The 21,024-nt window shown below is 39.5% G+C and overlaps 1 protein-coding gene across 5 annotated transcripts in view; it reads right to left on the reverse strand.

Moving 5' to 3' along the window:
* RNF24 (ring finger protein 24) overlaps positions 1 to 21,024 on the reverse strand; it is a 95,703-nt gene that overhangs the window by 39,811 nt on the left and 34,868 nt on the right. For 2 of the 5 annotated variants that reach the window (XM_073236886.1, XM_037017410.2), the window contains one exon: positions 9,003 to 9,064. The exons of the other annotated variants lie outside the window; for them this stretch is intronic. The gene's annotated coding sequence lies outside the window, so the exon portion shown is untranslated. The remainder of the gene's footprint in view (positions 1 to 9,002; positions 9,065 to 21,024) is intronic. 5 annotated transcript variants of the gene reach the window in all.

Consider the following 21,024-nt stretch of genomic DNA (forward strand, 5'->3'; position numbering starts at 1 on the left):
TGCGGTGGGTGTTTATGTGTAGTGTGTGTGTCCTGTTAGTGTTTGTGACATTGTTTATTATAATATATGGAATGAGGAGGCGCCAGTGAAGGTTCGCAGAGCGGCGACGAAATCAAAAGGTTCGCAGAGTGGCGACGAAATCAAAAGGTTCGCGGAATTAGTGACGTAGTCCATCTAAATCATAACTAGGATACTTGCCCCTTTAGAGAGAGGAGGGCCAAGGAACCTCTGAAAGCGCTCCTTAGAGCTAATGGAACCCCTTTGAAAATGAAGACTGCCAGGGCATTCCTGAACACTATAGAGAATCATGCCCCATGGTTCTTAGATGAAGGAAAAATCACCAGCCCTTTATGGGACAGGCTGGGGGATGACCTACGCCAGGCAGACAAGAGGGAGCCCCTTCCGCCAGGCACAATCCCTATTTTGGGTCGAGTAAAAAATTGCCTGAAGGGACAGAAGCCAAGCTGCCGAGAGGCCATCCAAGAGGGGGAGGAAATATTAGAGGAAGTACGAGAAGAGTGTGCCTTCGCAAAGGCATCGGAAGGGGGATCTGAACAGGGACTGCCATCTGATGAGGATGAAGACGGGGAACTTTCGGGGGATGAGCTAGAGAACAGGTTTAATAGCAGAGTTAAACTAACCACAGAGACTTTTTACAGTGAGCAGTCTAATGCCATAATGAAAAAACAGGGGTACGCGGGCACTAGAGGACTAGGGAAGGATCTCCAAGGGAAAGAACAACCAATCCTTTTAGCAGGGAGACCGCCCAAAGGGCCCGGAGGACCAGGATTGGGTTTTTCTTCGGGGCCACTGAGGGAAAACAGCCTATAGAAATAACATGGCAGTCAAAAAGGCCCGTGTGGGTACCTCAGTGGCCCCTCACCAAAGAAAAGAAGGAAGCAGCCCACACTTTAGTACAAGAACAGATAGCAGCTGGTCACCTCCAGCCCTCTACCTCGCCATGGAACACACCTATTTTTGTAATTAGGAAAAAGTCTGGCAAGTGGAGATTATCAAAGACTGTTTCTTCTCCATCCCCCTTCACCCCAGAGACTGTCAAAGGTTTATTGCCACAGGGCATGGCTAATAGCCCCACCATGTGTATGTAAAGAAGGCCTTACAAACTGTCAGGAAACAGTTTCCCCTGATAATCATCTATCATTATATGGATGACATCCTTTTGTGTCATGAGAGCAGCAGGGAGCTAGAGACAACCCTCAGGGTCAGGGTATGGTGGAATGCACCCACCTCACCCTCAAGAATGCCTTATATAAACAAAAAGGGGGAATAGGAGAAGACTTTAGAACACTGGACAAAAATGGCCGCAGTGCAGCAGAGTGGCACGGCCAACAATCCAATCCAAAACACATGCCTAAAGTTTTGTGGAAGGATGTGTTGGAAGGAACATGGAAAGGCCCGGACCCAGTGATAATCTGGACCTGAGGCTCGGTTTGTGTTTTTCCACAGGACGCAGAGTGGAAAACCCCGGAGCGGAGGCACAAGATGCACTGCTTCTGCTCCTGCCGTGGATCCTACAGCAGGCAACGGCGGAGCCGAGCTGCAGCTGTAGCCACCGCTTAATGGTCTGTCCCAGGCCACTGAACCTTCTTCAAGAATAATTGGACCTCTTGGGGGAGGTTTTGTCTGTGGGCTGCGTATATGAGGGTGTATTACTGGTATTCCTTTTCATAATTATTCTAAAGCTGCCAACTTGTCCAGACAGTTAGGCAAGATGTTAACCACAAATTGGTCCAGTGAGCTTGACGAGCTCACCACTCAGCTATGGTTAGAAATTTTGCTCCGTAGCTCAAATAGCTGAAGCTGTGTTAAATGCCACCAAAGCCTGGTCAGGTGTAGGTGTCATAGGAATATTGCTAATTGTGGGCCTCTCCTGCTTGGGAGGAAAGTCTGTTACAAAAACAGCAATGGGGAGAACGGAAGGTCCTGTTGCAGGCCATGGCAGCGCTAGAGGAAGGCATCTCCCCTAGAGTATGGCTTAATATGCTGGATCAGTAGTCAAGGACGGGTAAGATCGGGAGCTGCGCATATCAACCTAAGACAGGGCGCAGACCTAAGCTGTCTGTTGCCTGAGGACGGGTAAGAATGCCGCAGACTCCGGACGACCTAAGACAGGCATGATCCCGACAGCCCTTTGGTTAAAACAATAAAGGGGGATTTTTGCATTTTGTCTCTGTGCTCTTCTAGTAGCATCTCTGTCACTTAGCTATTTCATTCAGTTTTCTACACTTAAGCACAAGTCTTCACTCTCTCTGTCCTACTTGAGACAAGTAGAGAAGGGCTATTGAGATCTTTGACTTGGGTTTGCAAGTTCCCGTCACCTGGGTGACCCAGGCAGGACAGCAGCTGTACCATCATGCTCTTTAGTAGCCTGCCTGAAAATCTCCTTTCTTTGCCTTTGGGAAGTTCTCTGAACATAATTTCACTCCATCCAGTGTTCTGCTACCCCAAATCCTGGGGTGGTAGGGGCTTAGTTCCCATGCCATGCAGATTAAAGCAGACACTGGATACCAGGTGATCCTGGCTTGGGAGTTGACAAGGGATTTGCCCTGTGCTGAGCAGGGGTTCAATGAGCTTCCCTTTTCATCCTCTGCTCTTCCTTGCTTTCTGCTGCCTGCAAGGCAACTGCCATTCCATGCTACTCTCACTTTAATGAATTCCTTCCTTACCTATACTCATCCGACCTGCTTGAGAACTCTTCCTCGTTCAAGGTGAAGAACCATCCCCCCCCCATTCAAGTTGAAGTTTCTCCTAGCGCTTCACCTAGTGTGCAGGGAGAGACCTCCCCAGATGCAGCTGCCCAGAAACAATATGGTTCCTTTATGCTTAGCCTTTCGAGGACCTGCCAGACTGTTTTCTAAAGTGGCTGCATCATTTTAAAATTCCAGCAGCAATGTTTGAGGGTTCAAATTTCTCCATTATCATCTCCAAACTTTTTGTTATCTTTTTGATTGTAGCCATCCTGGTGGGTGTGAAATAGTATCTCATTGTGGTTTTAATTGGCATTTCCTTATTGACTAGAGATGCTGAGCATCTTTCCCTGTGCATATTGGCTATTTGTATATCATCTTTGGTGAAATAACTATCAAATCCTTTGCCCAATTTTAAATTGGCTTATTTGTTTTCTGAATTTTAGGAGTTCTATATATATTCTAAATATAGGTACTTTATCAGATATATGGTTTGAAAATCTTTTCTTCCAGTTTTAGGCTTGTCTTTTTGCTTTAATGGTGTCTTTTGAAACACAAAATTTTTTAATTTTGATGAAGTTCATTTTACCAATTTTGTCTTTTATTGGTAATACTTTTGGTGTTGTACCTAAGAAATCTTTGTCTAACTCAAGGTCATAAAAATTAACTCTTACATTTTCTTTTAAGAGCTTTATAGTTTTAGCTATATAATCTTTTGCTCTATGACCTATTTTAATTTTTGCATATGGTACAAGGCAAAGGCATAAATTAATTATTTTGCATGGCCTACTTGGATATCCAGTTGTCCCAGTACTAACATTGAAAAAACAACCCTTGTTTTGGCACCTTAACAGAAAATTAACTGACCATGATATAGGGATTTAGTTTTAGACTCTGAGTTGTGTTTCATTGATCTATCTCTCTATCTTTATGCCAGTACCACACTGTCTTGATTACTATAACTTTGTAGTAATTTTTGAAATCAGAAGTGTTAAGTTCTCCAACTTTATTCTTTTTCAATATTGTTTTGGCTATTTTGGATCCTTGTCATTCCATATAAATTTTAGGAATCAGTTTGTTAATTTCTGCAAAAAAGCCAGCTGGGATTCTGAAGGAGATTGCTTTGAATCTATAGATAAGTTTGGGATGAAGTGCCATTTTAATATCTTTAAATCCATGAACATAAATTTCTCTGTTTATTTAGTTCATCTTTAATTTTTTTCATCAATGTTTTTTAGTTTTCAGTATATAATTCTTACACTTCTTGTTATATTTATTCCTAAGTATTTATTATTTTTAATGCTGTTATGAATGGAACTGTTTTCTAGACTTTTGTATTTGTACATTGCTAATATGTAGAAATAAAATAGATTTTTTTGTATAATGATCTTGTATCCTGTAATCTTGTTGAACTCATTTACTAGTTCTAGGTTTTTTTTTTTTGATTCCTCTGCATTCTCTACACGCAGGATTCATTTCATTTGTGAATACAAACAGCTTTAGGTTTTTTCTTCTTGCAGAGAATATGAATGCATTTTTTTTCTTTCCTGACTGCGTTGGCTGGAACCTCCAGTAGAACGTTGAAAAGAAGTGGTGAAGGCAGACATCTTTTCTTTGTTCCCAATCTTGGAGGAAAAGCATTTAGTCTTTCACCATTAATTGTGATGTCAGCCATAGGTGTTTATGTAGAAGTTTCTTCTATTCCTGGCTTTGCTGAATTTTTAATCACAAGAATGTATTATGTTAATTAGTTTTCTGATATTAAACTAACCTTGCATTCCTGATATAAATCTCATTTGGTCACAATAATTTTTATATGTTCCAGGAATCAGTTTTTAAAAATATTTTGTGGAGGATTTTTGCAGCCATAGTCATAAGAGATATTGGTCTGTAGTTTTCCTTTCTTGTGATGTTTTTGTTTGGCTTTGATATCAGTCTAATACCCAGGATATCAGAGTATTCTGGTCAGAGAACATACCGGCCTCACAGAATGAGTTCTGTTCTTCCTCCTTTATTTTCTTAAAGAATTTGTGAATAATTGTTATTATTTCTTGTTTAAATATTTAGTTGAATTCACCAGTGAAGCCACCTGCACCTGGTCTTTTCTTTGCAGGAAGACTTAATAACTAATTCAATTTCTTTACCTATAATAGGTCTATTCAGGTTTTTGATTTCTTAAGTCAGTTCAGTAATTTGTTTCTTTCTAGGAATTTTCCCATTTCATCTACAATCTAAATATTTGTTGACATAAAGTTCTTCATAGTATCCTCTTATAATTCCTTTAGTTTTTGTAAGATTGGTGATAGTCTTTTCTTTCATTCCTGATTTAGTAAGTTGTTATCTTTCTTTTCACTTGGTCAGTTTAGCTCAGGGGTTGGTAAACTATAGCCCTGGTCTATTTTCATATACAAGCAAGGAATGATTTTTACATTTTAAAAAGTGTGTTAAAAAGCAAACAAACAAGAATATAGGACAAAGACCATATGTAGTTTTTAAAGCCTGAAATACTACCTGGCCATTTATGGAAAAAAAAATCTGCCAACAACTGGTCTTCCTAAAGGCTGCTCAATGTTGATTTTTTCAAAGAACCAAATTTTGATTTCATTATTTAGTGAATAATGAATCTTATCTAATCTTTATTTAAGTCTTGCCTTCTACATGCTTTGGGTTAGTTTGCTCTTTTTTTTCTAGTTTCTAATAATGGAAACTTAGATTATTGATATATTTTCTAATATAGGCATTTAAATGTAAATTCCCCCCTACTCTCTGCTTTAACTATGTACCATTGTTTATAATCATTAATGATCTATTTTTTTGAGCAATGATTTAATAAAAACAATTTACTAAAGAACAAATTTATAAAAGTTCTAGTAGCAAATGATTATTATAAAAGTGATACCTTTGAATATAACTTTCAAAATTTTGGTTTATCTCTTCTTACGAGTATGTACCCTGCATATGTTTTAAAAAAAACTGAGGTAAAATTCACGTAACATAAATCATTTAGAAGTGAGCGATTCAGTGGTATTTAGTGCCTTCACAATATTGTGCAACCACTACCTACCTCTAAGTCTAAAACACTTCATCCCTCTCAATTTAATAACATCATCTACCTATGAAGCAGTTACTTCCTACATTTAGACATATATTACTGAATTTTGGGATAGAAAAACTATGAGACATTTCCAGAAGAAAAGCCAAATTGCTACCATGGAAAGTGTACAGAGCTGTTATCAGACTTGTCTGGGCCAGAGGTAACAGAGTGGACTGGGGCTTTTGGAGTCATAGAGCCTGGGGCTTAACCATGACTTTCAGCATGTTACTTATCTTTTCCTCATCTAATAATGTAGAATAATAGTAGTAATTACTTTATAAAGTATCACAATTATTAAATGACTCAATACATGAAAAGCACTTAGAACAATATGTGGTACATAGTGTACACTTGGGAAATGTTAGTTATCATTATTAACTAAAACACTGAATAATACAAACCAATAGAGGTCACTGCCTATATCTCCATCAAAAGACAGTCAGGTAGACTTCTGATTGCAAAAAGATGGAGTAGACACACATTTCCCTATTTTTTCATCTAAATATAATGAAAAACTTGGTATTATATATAAAACAATGGGAAGTCCATGAGAAGACTCTGAAAGGTAGTGAGAAGAAGTCATGGTAGCACTTAGCTTCAGGACCCAAGGAACAACATGGTGATAAGTTTTTTTTTGTCTCATATATCGCGGACTTGGAACTAGAGAAGGTGGCAAACAAGAAATGAGAACAGGTGAAGACAAAAAAAGCCCCTGTTCTCTCTGGCCACAGAACCACAAAAGTTAGCCTAGTAAGACAGGAGAATTTCAGACAGTAACTGCTCTACTTCAGCCAAATATCCCAGAAATAACTGTGGCTTATCCCTGCATGTGCCAGCAAAGGCTGAATGGAGAGTCTAGATTTCCACCCTTGAGTGACAAAGTGCCCCACACTGTCCTAAAAGGCCAAGAAGCTGGAAATTTGATCCTGCCAGTGGTAATGAGGCCCCACATCTAAAGTATTAGTGGAGATGACATGTGGGCCTAGACTTACAACTCTTCCAGCAGTAATAAAGTGACTGACTGTACCCCGACCCACTGGTGTGGTGACAGAGGAAGTCTGGTGGAGAGTCAAGATTTTATCACTACCAAGTGGCAACAAGCACTCCTATTCCCCCAAGCCAAGGAGGTATCAGTGAAAGTCTAATAGAGAGCTGGAACTTAATCCCTGTCCAGCAATAATGAGGCACTCCCCCACCCCCCCATGTCAATAGAGGTTGAGGGGGGAACCTGGAACAGTGTCAGAGGAAGGCAGATAACGTAGAAGACAGAGTCTTATACTTAACACAAAATGTCCAGGTTTAAATTGGAAATCACTCATCACACCAAAAACTAGGAAGATCACAAACTGAATGGAAAAAAAAATCAACAAATGCCAAAATGAGATGACAGAAATGTTAGAATTATCTGAAAAATATTTTAAAGCAACTATCATAAAAATAATTCAATGAGCAATTATGAACATGTTTGAAAAAAATGAAAAGGTGTTAAATCTCAGCAATTAAACAAGATATAAAGAACAAAATGGAAATCTTAGAACTAAAAAATACAATATATTTGAAATAAAAAAACCTCAGTGGATAGCTCAATAGCAGAATGGAGGGAAAGAAGAAATTGTCAGTGAATTTAAAGAAATAATAATAGAAACTACTCAATCTGAACAAGAGAGAGAAAGCAGATTGAAGCAAAAGTGAACAGAGCCTCAGGAATATGTGAAATGATAATAAAAAATTTAACATTCATGCCCTGAATTCCCAGAAGAGAAAGAGAACAGAGCTGAAAAGGTACTCAAAGAAATGGTTAAAATAACTTCCAGTGGTTAAAAATTCTTGCCAAAAACCTAAACATACAATTCAAAAAGCTGAGCGAACAGAATAAACCCAAAGAAATCTACACCAATATTATAGTAGAACTTTTTAAAAATAAAGACAAAAAAAAAATCTTGAAAGCAACCAGAGACAAATGTATTATACCTGTAGGGGAAAAAATAGTTTGAAAGAGAATACTCTTCCCATCAGGAAAGAGAGACCAGAAGGAAGTGACACATTTTCAAGGGCTGAAAGAAAGGAACTATCAACCTAGAATCCTGTGTCTACTGAAAATATCCTTTAGGAATGAAATAGGAAATCAAGATACCCTCACATGAAGGAAAACAGAATTTCTGCCAGTAGACCTACTCTGAAAGAATAACTATGGAGAGTTATCTTAACAGAAAGGAAGAAAAGGAACCTTGGAACATAAGAAAAAAAAATATGATAAGTAAAAATATGGGTAAATAAACTTGCCTTCTTTTGAATTTTCTGTATTTGTTTAATGAAGTCAGGGTGAGCAACAGCTATTACATTCCCCCAGACACTGTGATTGGGGACAGGAACAGGGTTAGTGCCATTGTTTATGTTCCCCCTGCACATTGCTAGTGCAGACAAAAGCAGGGTGAGCTACGTTTACATTCTCCATGCACATTTATAATGCAGATGAAAGCAGTGTGAGCAACATCATTTACATTCTCTGTGCACATTGATAGTATGGACAGGAGCAGGGTCAGGGTACACACACAAGCTACAGATGTGACAGACGTGGCCTCCTTGCCCCTGCCCAAACACATCCATCACAGATCAAACAGTCCCAGCAAGGTTGCATTAGCATGATACCCACACAAATTCACCCTGCCTGCTCCACTTCCATACCCAGCCACCCCATTTGCTTGACTCCACTCCAGTGCCAAACCAGAAGACCCCTGGACTCCACCCCCACAAATCCCAGCTGCTCCATTAGACTGGCCCTGGCTAGCACCCACCCAGAAACCCCTGGGCCATGGCCCTTCACCCGCAATCCCCCAACCAGTGAGGACCAGGCCTCTGGCCCTCTCAGGAGCCTCCTGGCCCGTAGCCTGGAAACTCTAGCACCAAGATACCCTGGTCCATACACACAGCCATCTGTGATCCTCCAGCCAGCCATCAAAGCCATCTGGCATATGCAGGCTACCTAGGGGACATTCTTACACAAGGGCATGTCTTCAAGATTGGGAGAAGTAGCCCTTTCACCTAACTCACAAAAACAAACAAAGTCAAGCAAAATGAGAAGATAGAGGAAAATGCCTGAAACAAAAGAACATGACAAACCTCAAAAAAAAACTAACTGAAACAGTGTTAAGCCTTCTACCTGATAAGAGTTCAAAATAATGGTTTACAAAGATGCTCACCAGCGAGAAGAGTAGATGAACTCAGGGATCAACAGCAGGGTGCAGAAGAATGAATCAGTGATCTGGAAGACAGAGTAATGGAAAGCACTTAAGCTGAACAGCAGAAAAAAAAAAAAACTAAAAGAAATGAGGATACATTAAGAGCTTTCTGGGACAATCTCAAACGTCCTAACATTCACATTATCGGATTCCCAGATAAAGAGAGAGCTAAAGAGGTGGAAAACTTATTTAAAGAAATAATAGCTGAAAACTTCCCTAACTTGGGGGAAGGAAACAGACATCCAGGTCCAGAAAGTACAGAGAGTAAACCCAAGGAGGTCCACACCAAGACACACAATAATTAAAATGTCAAAGATCAAAGACGAAGAGAATTTTAAAAGCAATGAGTTACCTATAAGGGAAACCACATAAGGCTACAGGCTGATTTTTTAGCCAGAAGAAAATCTACAGGACAGAAGGGAATAGCATGATATATTCAAACTGATGAAAGGGAAATAACAACAACCAAGACAATAACAACAAAGAATACTCTATCCATCAAGGTTATCATTCAGAATGGAAGGAGAGATAAAGAGCTTCCCAGGTAAAGAGGTTAAAAGAGTTCATCATCACTACACCAGCCTTACAAAAAAGGTTAATGGGACTTCGTTAAGAGGAAAAGAAAAAGCCGTAACTAGAAGCAAGAAAATTATGAAAAGAAATAATTTCACTGGCAAAAGCAAATGGCAAAGGTCGCAGATCAATCATTTAAAAGCTAGAATGAAGGTTAAAAGACAAAAGTAGTAAAACCAAGAACTTCTAAAAATTAGTTAAGGGAATCATTAAATAAAAATAATTGTGTGAAAGACGTCATATGCGTAAAATGTGGAGAAGGGGGAGTTAATAATGTAGTGCTGTTAGAATGCATTCAAACTTAAACAACCATCAACTAAACACAGACTGCTATATATGTAGGATGTCATATATAAATCACATGGTAGTCCCAAACCAAAAACCTATGAGATACACAAAAAACAGAGAAAGGAATCCAACCACATAGCACTGAAGAAAGTTATCATGCACAAAGGAAGAGAGCAAGAGAAAAAGAAAGGACCAGAGAGGAATGATGAAACAATCAGAAAATATTTAACAAAACAGCAATAAGTACATACCTATCAATAATTACTTTAAATATAAATGAACTAAATGCTCTAATTAAAAGATATAAGGTGACTGAATGGATAAAAAAACAAGACCCGGGGGGGCGGAGCCAGGATGGCGGCGTGAGTAGAGCAGTGGAAATCTCCTCCCAAAAACACATAGAGCTATGAAAATATAACAAAGAAAAATCTTCCTAAAATAGAGACCACAGGACACAGGACAACATCCAGACCACATCCACACCTGCAAGAACCCAGCGCCTTGCGAAGGGGGTAAGATACAAGCCCCGGCCCGGCGGGACCCGAGCGCCCCTCCCCCCGGCTCCCGGCGGGTGGAGAGAAACCGGAGCGGTTTTTTTTTTTTTTTGGCGAGCGCTTTTTGGAAGCCTTAGAGGGACGGGTCCCCGTTGCTCGGGAGGCAGGGTGGCGGGACCGGTGAGCAGGTGCCTGGGAACGGCGCCGGAGGACAAAGAATATCCCGCGTTTCTCCCTGCGGGACCGGCGGGCAGGTGCCTGAGACCGGTGCCTGAGGACGGAGGAGGTCGCGCGTTTTTCCCCTTTTTTTTTTTTTTTCTCTTTTTGGCGAGCGCTTTTTGGAAGCCTTGAAGGGACGGGGACCCCAGTGCTAGGGAGGCAGGGTGGCGGGACTGGTGAGCGGGTGCCTGGGACCGGCACCTGAGGACACAGAATATCCCACGTTTTTCCCTGCGGGACCGGTGGGCGGGTGCCTGAGACCGGCACTTGAGGACAGAGGAAATCGCGTGTTTTTCCCCTTTTTTTTTTCTCTTTTCTGCGAGTGCTTTTTGGAAGCCTAAAAGGGACAGGGACCCCGGTGCTAGGGAGGCAGGGCGGCGGGACTGGTGAGCGGGTGCCTGGGACCGGCACCTGAGGACAAAGAATATCCCGCATTTTTCCCTGTGGGACCGGTGGGTGGGTGCCTGAGACCGGCACCTGAGGACGGAAGAAATCGCGCGTTTTTCCCCTTTTTTTCTCTCTTTTTGGCGAGTGCTTTTTGGAAGCCTTGAAGGGACAGGGACCCTGGTGCTAGGGAGACAGGGCAGCAGGACCAGTGAGCGGGTGCCTGGGACCGGCACCTGAGGACAAAAAAAAAAAAAAAAATCGCTTGTTTTTTCCTTTTTTTTTTTTTTTTTTCTTTTTCTTTCTTTCTGTTCCCTCTCTCATTGTTGCTGTTGTTGTTTTGGTTTGGAGAGTGCTTTTTGGAAGTCTTAAAGGGGCAGGACAGGTCACTTACACCAGAGGCAGGGAATCTGGGGATCTCTGGGCACTCTAACCCCCTGGGCAGCAGGGAGCACAGAGGCCCCTTACGGAGATAAATAGCCTCCTGGCTGCTCCCCCTCCAACGGGGCTCCACCATTTTGGAGGAGCAGCCCCAGCCAGGCCACGCCCACAGCAACAGCGGAGATAAACCCCAAAGCAACTGGGCAGGAAGCAGAAGCCCTGTCTGCGCACAGCTGCCCAGCACAAGCCACTAGAGGTCGCTATTCTCCCAGGAAAAGGCTACAAACCAACAAGAAGGGAAGCTCTTCCAGCGGTCACTTGTACCAGCTCTGCAAACTATCTCTATCACCATGAAAAGGCAAAACTACAGGCAGACAAAGATCACAGAGACAACACCTGAGAAGGAGACAGACCTAACTAGTCCTCCTGAAAAAGAATTCAAAATAAAAATCATGAACATGCTGACAGAGATGCAGAGAAAAATGCAAGAGCAATGGGATGAGATGCAGAGAAAAATGCAAGAGCAGTGGGATGAGATGCAGAGAAAAATGCAAGAGCAGTGGGATGAAGTCCGGAAGGAGATCACAGATGTCAGGAAAGAGATCACAGAAGTGAAACAATCCCTGGAAGGATTTATAAGCAGAATGGATAAGATGCAAGAGGCCGTTGAAGGAATAGAAGCCAGAGAACAGGAACGTATAGAAGCTGACATAGAGAGAGATAAAAGGATCTCCAGGAATGAAACAACACTAAGAGAAATATGTGACCAATACAAAAGGAAAAACATTCGTATTATAGGGATACCAGAAGAGGAAGAAAGAGGAAAAGGGATAGAAAGTGTCTTTGAAGAAATAATTGCTGAAAACTTCCCCAAACTGGGGGAGGAAATAATCGAACAGACCATGGAATTACAAAGAACCCCCAACAGAAAGGATCCAAGGAGGACAACACCAAGACACATAGTAATTAAAATGGCAAGGATCAAGGACAAGGAAAGAATTTTAAAGGCAGCTAGAGAGAAAAAGGTCACCTATAAAGGAAAACCAATCAGGCTAACATCAGACTTCTCAACAGAAACCCTACAGGCCAGAAGAGAATGGCATGATATACTTAATGCAATGAAACAGAAGGGCCTTGAACCAAGGATACTGTATCCAGCACGACTATCATTTAAATATGATGGTGGGATCAAACAATTCCCAGACAAGCAAAAGCTGAGGGAATTTGCTTCCCACAAACCACCTCTACAGGGCATCCTACAGGGACTGCTCTAGATGGGAGCACCCCTAAAAAGAGCACAGAACAAAACACACAACATATGAAGAATGGAGGAGGAGGAATAAGAAGGGAGAGAAGAAAAGAATCTCCAGACAGTGTATATAACAGCTCAATAAGCGAGCTAAGTTAGGCAGTAAGATACTAAAGAAGCTAACCTTGAACCTTTGGTAACCACGAATCTAAAGCCTGAAATGGCAATAAGTACGTATCTCTCAATAGTCACCCTAAATGTAAATGGACTTAATGCACCAATCAAAAGACATAGAGTAATAGAATGGATAAAAAAGCAAGACCCATCTATATGCTGCTTACAAGAAACTCACCTTAAACCCAAAGATAAGCATAGACTAAAAGTCAAGGGATGGAAAAACATATTTCAGGCAAACAACAGTGAGAAGAAGCAGGGGTTGCAGTACTAATATCAGACAAAATAGACTTCAAAACAAAGAAAGTAACAAGAGATAAAGAAGGCCACTACATAATGATAAAGGGCTCAGTCCAACAAGAGGATATAACCATTCTAAATATATATGCACCCAATACAGGAGCACCAGCATATGTGAAGCAAATACTAACAGAACTAAAGAGGGAAATAGACTGCAATGCATTCATTGTAGGAGACTTCAACACACCACTCACCCCAAAGGATAGATCCACCGGGCAGAAAATAAGTAAGGACACAGAGGCACTGAACAACACACTAGAACAGATGGACCTAATAGACATCTATAGAACTCTACATCCAAAAGCAACAGGGTATACATTCTTCTCAAGTGCACATGGAACATTCTCCAGAATAGACCACATACTAGCTCACAAAAAGAGCCTCAGTAAATTCCAAAATATTGAAATTCTACCAACCAATTTTTCAGATCACAAAGGTATGAAAGTAGAAATAAATTCTACAAAGAAAACAAAAAGGCTCACAAACACATGGAGGCTTAACAACATGCTACTAAATAATCAATGGATCAATGAACAAATCAAAATAGAGATCAAGGAATATATAGAAACAAATGACAACAACAACACTAAGCCCCAACTTCTGTGGGATGCAGCGAAAGCAGTCTTAAGAGGAAAGTATATAGCAATCCAGGCACACTTGAAGAAGGAAGAACAATCCCAAATGAATAGTCTAACATCACAATTATTAAAACTGGAAAAAGAAGAACAAATGAGGCCTAAAGTCAGCAGAAGGAGGGACATAATAAAGATCAGAGAAGAAATAAACAAAATTGAGAAGAATAAAACAATAGCAAAAATCAACGAAACCAAGAGCTAGTTCTTTGAGAAAATAAACAAAATAGACAAGCCTCTAGCCCAACTTATTAAAAGAAAAAGAGAGTCAACACAAATCAACATAATCAGAAATGAGAATGGAAAAATCACGACAGACTCCACAGAAATACAAAGAATTATTAAAGACTACTATGAAAACCTATATGCCAACAAGCTGGAAAACTTAGAAGAAATGGACAACTTCCTAGAAAAATACAACCTCCCAAGACTGACCAAGGAAGAAACACAAAAGTTAAACAAACCAATTACAAGCAAAGAAATTGAAACAGTAATCAAAAAACTACCCAAGAACAAAACCCCGGGGCCGGACGGATTTACCTCGGAATTTTATCAGACACACAGAGAAGACATAATACCCATTCTCCTTAAAGTGTTCCACAAAATAGAAGAAGACGAAATACTCCCAAACTCATTCTATGAAGCCAACATCACCCTAATACCAAAACCAGGCAAAGACCCCACCAAAAAAGAAAATTACAGACCAATATCCCTGATGAATGTAGATGCAAAAATACTTAATAAAATATTAGCAAACCGAATTCAAAAGTATATCAAAAGGATCATACACCATGACCAAGTGGGGTTCATCCCAGGGATGCAAGGATGGTACAACATTCGAAAATCCATCAACATCATCCACCACATCAACAAAAAGAAAGACAAAAACCACATGATCATCTCCATAGATGCTGAAAAAGCATTTGACAAAATTCAACATCCATTCATGATAAAAACTCTCAGCAAAATGGGAATAGAGGGCAAGTACCTCAACATAATAAAGGCCATATATGATAAACCCACAGCCAGCATTATACTGAACAGCGAGACGCTGAAAGCATTTCCACTGAGATCGGGAACCAGACAGGGATGCCCACTCTCCCCACTGTTATTTAACATAGTACTGGAGGTCCTAGCCACGGCAATCAGACAAAACAAAGAAATACAAGGAATCCAGATTGGTAAAGAAGAAGTTAAACTGTCACTATTTGCAGATGATATGATACTGTACATAAAAAACCCTAAAGACTCCACTCCAAAACTACTAGAACTGATATCGGAATACAGCAAAGTTGCAGGATACAAAATTAACACACAGAAATCTGTAGCTTTCCTATACACTAACAGTGAACTGATAGAAAGAGAAATCAGGAAAACAATTCCATTCACCATTGCATCAAAAAGAATAAAATACCTAGGAATAAACCTAACCAAAGAAGTGAAAGACTTATACTCTGAAAACTACAAGTCACTCTTAAGAGAAATTAAAGGGGACACTAATAAATGGAAACTCATCCCATGCTCATGGCTAGGAAGAATTAATATCGTCAAAATGGCCATCCTGCCCAAAGCAATATACAGATTTGATGCAATCCCTATCAAATTACCAGCAGCATTCTTCAATGAATTGGAACAAATAATTCAAAAATTCATATGGAAACACCAAAGACCCTGAATAGCCAAAGCAATCCTGAAAAAGAAGAATAAAGTAGGGGGGATCTCACTCCCCAACTTCAAGCTCTACTACAAAGCCATAGTAATCAAGACAATTTGGTACTGGCACAAGAACAGAGCCACAGACCAGTGGAACAGATTAGAGACCCCAGAAATTAACCCAAACATATATGGTCAATTAATATTTGATAAAGGAGCCATGGACATACAATGGCAAAATGACAGTCTCTTCAACAGATGGTGCTGGCAAAACTGGACAGCTACATGTAGGAGAATGAAACTGGACCATTGTCTAACCCCATATACAAAGGTAAACTCAAAATGGATCAAAGACCTGAATGTAAGTCATGAAACCATTAAACTCTTGGAAAAAAACATAGGCAAAAACCTCTTAGACATAAACATGAGTGATCTCTTCTTGAACATATCTCCCCGGGCAAGGAAAACAACAGCAAAAATGAGCAAGTGGGACTATATTAAGCTGAAAAGCTTCTGTACAGCGAAAGACACCATCAATAGAACAAAAAGGAACCCTACAGTATGGGAGAATATATTTGAAAATGACAGATCCGATAAAGGCTTGACGTCCAGAATATATAAAGAGCTCACACGCCTCAACAAACAAAAAACAAATAACCCAATTAAAAAATGGGCAGAGGAACTGAACAGACAGTTCTCCAAAAAAGAAATACAGATGGCCAAGAGACACATGAAAAGATGCTCCACATCGCTAATTATCAGAGAAATGCAAATTAAAACTACAATGAGGTATCACCTCACACCAGTAAGGATAGCTGCCATCCAAAAGACAAACAACAACAAATGTTGGCGAGGCTGTGGAGAAAGGGGAACCCTCCTACACTGCTGGTGGGAATGTAAATTAGTTCAACCATTGTGGAAAGCAGTATGGAGGTGCATCAAAATGCTCAAAACAGACCTACCATTTGACCCAGGAATTCCACTCCTAGGAATTTACCCTAAGAACGCAGCAATCAAGTTTGAGAAAGACAGATGCACTCCTATGTTTATCGCAGCACTATTTACAATAGCCAAGAATTGGAAGCAACCTAAATGTCCATCGGTAGATGAATGGATAAAGAAGATGTGGTACATATACACAATGGAATACTACTCAACCATAAGAAGTGGAAAAATCCAACCATTTGCAGCAACATGGATGGAGCTGGAGAGTATTATGCTCAGTGAAATAAGCCAAGCGGAGAAAGAGAAATACCAAATGATTTCACTCATCTGAGGAGTATAGGAGCAAAGGAAAAACTGAAGGAACAAAACAGCAGCAGAATTACAGAACCCAAAAATGGACTAACAGGTACCAAAGGGAAAGGAACTGGGGAGGATGGGTGGGCAGGGAGGGATAAGTGGGGGGAAGAAGAAGGGGGGTATTAAGATTAGCATGCATGGGGGGGAGGGAGCAAGGGGAGGGTGGGCTGCACAACACAGAGAGGACAAGTAGTGAGTCTACAACATTTTGCTAAGCTGATGAACAGTAACCGTAATGTGGTTGTTAGGGGGGACCTGATATAGGGGAGAGCATAGTAAACATAGTATTCTTCATGTAAGTGTAGATTAAAAATTAAAAAAAAAAAAAAAAGAAAAAGAAAGAAAGAAAGAAAAGGGGGATTACTCCTTAACAGGATAAAACTATTGGTAAATCAAAGATCAACGCATGCTTTAAATATCCTTAATGTTGATCACTTAAAGGGTGTCAGATGATCAGGTATGGAGGTACTCTTTTCTGATAATATTCCTTTCTCTTAATTTAAAAAAAAAAAAAAGCAGTTACTGTGTGCTGACCTCCAATGAGTTCTGCACAGTGGTATAGAGGGCATGTCAAAGTGTGGGCAAAGGGTCTGTTTGTTTCTACGCAGAAGATCAAGGCCTAGCTTGGATACCCAGAAAATGAACTAAGATACGATATAAGGAGGAGCTTCTGGCATCAGCACTCTCTGGAGGACTTGTGCCGGGCGATGATCATCAAAAAGCCTCCACAGGGATCCGGTCGATGCTGCGGTTGTGGCTGCATCCAGCCCACCATCTCCTGGACTTGCCATAAGAATGAGGAGGGAGATGTTTAGGCTGGCATGTGCATACAGTGAGACAACGAATTTGACCGGATCTGTACTGTTGGAACTCAACCAGGAGTTGGGAGGGGTGCAAGTTGTAGCACTCCAAAATCTCATGACTATAGACTATCTATGGTTAAAAGAACATATGGGATGTGAACAGATCCCAGAAATGGGCTGCTTTAATCTGTCTGATGGTTCAAGTACAGTTGGACAATATCCATCATATCATAGGTAAATTTTCACAAATGCCTAGGGTGCCTAAATGGTTTTCTTGGCTTCACTGGAGATGGATGGTAATTATAGATTTGCTTTGTTTATGTCACCGTATTCCTATTATGTTAATATGTGTGTGCAAATTAGTTAGTAGTTTAAAACCTATACATACTTAAGGTACTATACAGGAAGATATGTCAAAGAAATAATCAATCCTCCCAAGTTTCCTTCATATGCTACATCTATAGCTTTTCTTCTTCCTTCCTAATTACAACCCTTAAATAGAATTCGTGCCTCATATCGAATTTACCGAGTATCATAATTCCTCCAGGTGGTAAAGATACCTCGAGACAAGTGCTGGGCATAGAAGCCACAGGGCATAAATCTGCAAAGAAGTAAAAAGCTAACCTTTGCAAACAATATGGCTTCTCTCTCACTTACCAACTTTACATTTCCCTGTATGGCTCCGGAAGATGACTGGTTAGCCAGAGACGGGTAAGATTCCTCAAGGGAGGAACAACCTAAGACAGGCACAGTCGCAGGGGGGCTATCAGGTGAGAATTTGGGGATCAACAGAGGTGAGGCTCAGAACCTCACCCCCCCCTGCTTTGAGAGAAATCTTCTGCATCCGTGGATGTCTTGCTGCCCTTGTCTAGCCTGGATTAATACTTAGTCCATAGGCACACACCTGATCATCTGATTATCTACATTTGCCTTCTTACAGCACTAAACTATGTTTTCTACCTTTATCTTGCATCTACCTACCACTTCAGCATTTTATTAAAAATAAAAATAATAATAATAATAGGAGAAATGTGGGATCAACATATAAATCAAGTACAAAAATCAAACGAATATTCATATTTGACCTGATTGTTTATAGGTCATATTGCATGATCAAAACAGAAAGTTTCTGTGATGACTGCCCTTGTACTGTTCACCATGTAAGAATTTATTCACTATATAAGAATTCGTTCACCATGTAAGAACTTGTTCGTTATGCTTCAGAAGATTGGAGACTGACGAGAATTAGGCTTGAGATGGATTAATGATTGTACATTGAGCGTTGACCCCCCTATACTGAATTTTATTGTTGTTAACAACCATTTGATCAATAAATATGAGAGATGCCCTCTCAAAAAAAAAAAAAAAGAAGACCCATTTATATGCTGCCTACAAAAGATTCACTTCAGAGTTAAAGACAACACACAGACTGAAATGGAAGGGATGGGAAAAAGACATCCCATGCAAAGAGAAAAGAAAAAAAAAGGCAGAAGTAGCAGTACTTATATCAGACAAAACAGACTTTAAAACAAAGACTGTAACCAGAGGCAATGTAGGACATACATAATGATTAAAGCCTTAATCTGCCAAGAAGATATAACAACTGCAAATATCTATGCACCCAAATGAGGAGCACTTAGATACATAAAGCAAACCTAACAGACATAAGGGGAGAGAATGACAGTAATACAGTAACAGGGGATTTTAATACCCCACTTACATCAATGGATAGATCACCCAGACAGAAAATCAATATAGAAACAGTGGCTTTCAAAGAAACACTAAACCAAATGAGCTTAATAATAGATACAGAATAATATATACAAAAACAACAGAATACTCATTTTATTCAATGCACACAGAATATTTCCCAGGTTAGATCACAGGTTTGGCTACAAAACAAGTCTTAATAAATTTCAGAAGCTTGAAATCATACCAAGCATCTCTTCCAACCACAACAATAAAAAACTGGAAATCAATTGAAAGACAAAAACAAGCAAACATACAAAAAACCAGAAGAAACACTAGCACATGGAGGCTAACCAGCATGTTACTAAACAACTGATGGGTCAATGAAGAAATCAAAGAGTAAATAAAAAAATACTTGGATAATAATGAAAATAGAAACAAAACAATACAAAATACTTGGGATACAGCAAAAGCAGTTCTAAGTTTATAGCATTACAGATCTACCTCCAGAAACAAGAAAAATCTCAAATAATCTAACCCTACACCTAAAGAAACTAGAGAAATAACAGAAAAAAGGAAATAATAACAATCAGTAAAAATAGAGACTTAAAAATAATAAAAAAGGTTAATGAAACTAAAAGCTGGTTCTTTCAAAGGATAAACAAAATTGATAAACCTTTAGCTAGACTCATCAGGAAAAGAGAGAGTATTCAAATAAAATCTGAAATGAAAGGGAAGTTACACCACAGAACTACAAATTAGAGATTACTATGAAAAATTGTATGCTAAAAAAATGGGCAACCTAAAATAAATAAATAAATTCCTAGAAACATGCATTCTCCCAAGACTGAACCAGGAAGAAATAGAAAATCTGAACAGACTGATTACTAGTAATGAAATTGAAGCAGTAATAATAAAAAAATCCCTCTCAATAAAAATCCAGGAAGTGATGGCTGCACAGGAGAATTCTACAAAACAGTTAAGAGAACAATGAGTACCTATCTTTCTCAAACTATTCCCAAAAAATTCAAGAAGGAAAGCCTCCAAATTCATTCTATAAGGCCAGCATCATCTTGATACCAATACCAAAAACACTATGAAAAAATAAAATTACAAACCGAAATCCCTCATGAATATAGATGCAAAAATCTTCAACATAATATTAGTAAACTGAATTTAAAAACAGATTAAAAGGACCATTCACCACAATCAGGTGGGATTTATTCCACGAATGCAAAGATGGCTCAATATCTGCAGCTCAATGTGACACAGCAAATTAACAAAAAGGATAAAAACCATATGGCCATCTCAATAGATGCTCAAAAAGCATTTGACAAAATTCAACATCCATTCATGATAAAAACTGTCAACAAAATGGGTATAGATGGAACATGCCTTAACATAATAAAGGCCAAATATGACAAATCACAGCTAACATCATACTCAATGGTGAAAAGCTGAAAGCTTTTCCTCTAAGATCAGGAACAAGACAGGAATGCCTGCTATCAGCACTTTTATTCAACACAGTGCTGGAAGTCCTAGCTATAGTAATAAGACAAGATAAAGAGATAAAAGGAATCCAAACTGGTAGGGAAGAAGCAAAACTGTCACTATTTGCAGATGATAATGGTGCTATATATAGAAAACCCTAAAGACTCCATTAAAAAACTATTAGAATAAATGGATTCAGTAAAGTCACAAGATACAAAGTCAATATACAGAAATCTGTTGATTTCTATATACTAACAACTAGCAGAAAGAGAAATCAGGAAAACAATTCCATTTACAATTGCATCAAAAAGAATAAAATACATAAGCATAAACATAACCAAGGAGGTGAAA

Source organism: Manis javanica, chromosome 5, assembly GCF_040802235.1.
Source record: "Manis javanica isolate MJ-LG chromosome 5, MJ_LKY, whole genome shotgun sequence".
Lineage (NCBI taxonomy): Eukaryota > Metazoa > Chordata > Mammalia > Pholidota > Manidae > Manis > Manis javanica.